This window comes from Propithecus coquereli, unplaced genomic scaffold (assembly GCF_000956105.1).
Source record: "Propithecus coquereli isolate 6110/MARCELLA unplaced genomic scaffold, Pcoq_1.0 Scaffold61, whole genome shotgun sequence".
In the NCBI taxonomy this organism is placed as follows: Eukaryota; Metazoa; Chordata; class Mammalia; order Primates; family Indriidae; genus Propithecus; species Propithecus coquereli.
Window position 1 is genome coordinate 4772164 of NW_012152063.1, and position 1858 is coordinate 4774021.

Here is a 1858-nt window from a genome sequence, read left to right on the forward strand (position 1 = left end):
GCATATGGAGGTCAGGAAGGTTATTTGCAGCACACATGATTGGGGATATTCATCTTCAAGGCTTAGCTTTCTTCCACACAGTGTAAAATACCCACAATTCCAAGTATGAAGGGACACAAACGATCTCCTTTGAGAATTCCACAGGACAATACAGGCGCCCGAGCTGTTCTTCATAGAGCGACAGGGCTTCTGTCAGATTGACGCAGTTCCCCTGTGTGAAATATTTCCCATCCTGTTTCAATACTTTCATCGAGAGGTCAAGAATCAGTCTGAGAAACTCCCATGTGGAATCTTCTTCTGGAGACGTGGAGATTGGAACAGCCGTCAAATCATTAATCACATAATCAAACTCTCTCCCTTCTTTGGCGTACCTCTTCAGTACTGGAATGCAGTCTTCTATCAGAACCTGATAGCAGTCTCCTTTAAGATTGTCTAAGACATCACCGCACGTTTTTCGCATGTGTTTCTTACATCCATCAATCACCATTTGGTCAATCTCTACCATAGTGACCATCTTTGGTTTCAGTTTGACTATTTCACATAATATGCCCCCGTCTCCACCTCCCAGAATCAGTACATCTTTGCCAGTGTAATCTTCTTTGCCACTGCCCATGATGGCCCGGGTATATGCCAAGTCACTCTCTGCCAAATTGACATCCCCGCTAAGGATGAGAATATTTCCAAATTGCTTTGAGTGTAGAATTTTAATGTTCTGATAAGGCGAATCTTCATCATACACCACTTCATCTATGTCGTATTCAACCAGGCGCCCATCAGCGGTGGGCCAGTATCTGTCGATGGCCCCTCCTCGAACTATGGGTGGTAATCGCTTCACCCGCCCAGTACCGTCCTGGTTCAATTCTTTCATTTTTTCTTCAACTTTGTTCAAAAGACTGTCAATTTCTTCCTCGCTCTGTGCATCACTGTCGTAACTCTGAAGGTCCAATAACACCAATCCATGTGGGTAAATTCTCAAGTTGGCAAAGCTGCCATTTTTGTTTGTGTAGGTTGCTAAATAGCCGTGGTCCTGCCAGGTATGCACCGACTCCGCCATCCCCTGCTCCTGGAAAATGGACTGGAGGCCTTTTAGAATGGTCTCACCATCAGCTTTGGCGCCGAGCATGAAGTCGAGCGTGCTGTGCCGTGCTGCTGCCATAGTGAGGCGAGGCCCTGTGCCATGCCTGGGGGAGGCGACCGCGGGAGACTGGAGGGCCGCGCGGCGTGTCAGGCAGCGGCCGGCGGGGAGTGCCAATTAACTAATTTTTAATAAAGAGAAAAGGAGGATAAAAGACTGAACCTATCATTTAAAACCAACCTGAGCCAATTTGGCTGTTCAATAATTGATAGCCTCTACAGATTGAAGTTAGGTATATATTGTTTGACACCTGGTTAAAAGGTTATCTGTCTGAAAATAAGTTTAGACCAAATCTGCCAAATAAACTCACATTTATCAATAGAAAGACACAAAAACAGTCATGCAACATTTTCTTGTAAACTTGAAGATGAATGTATATTGACTAGGACCTTATCTGAGATCACTCAAAGGGAAATGCAAACATATCTGACAGCAGAATCAGCTTGATTTGCAGTTGGTTTTGATTATATTGTAATCCTTGTTACCCAGACCTTGGACACGTGGAGCTCTAGATATCATATGTTACTACAAAGATGTTCAGATTCTAGGCATACTGGATATTTACATGTTGCTCATGCCAGAGATGTGTTGCCCATGCAATCATTCTGTTGAACCACATATCTTAAATGCTTCAAAAATTCACCAAATTAATTTCTAACAATCTTTATGTTAATAATACCCCTGATGTATATTTAAATAATGTTATTTGAAACCCCTTGCTGG

The 1858-nt window shown here is 43.3% G+C and overlaps 1 pseudogene across 1 annotated transcript; it reads right to left on the reverse strand.

Moving 5' to 3' along the window:
• Positions 1-6: 6 nt before the first annotated feature.
• On the reverse strand, positions 7-1242 carry LOC105822434 (annotated as a pseudogene). The gene has a single exon (XR_001138103.1). The product of XR_001138103.1 is annotated as a spermine synthase pseudogene (transcript).
• Between the last annotated feature and the right edge of the window lie 616 nt (positions 1243-1858).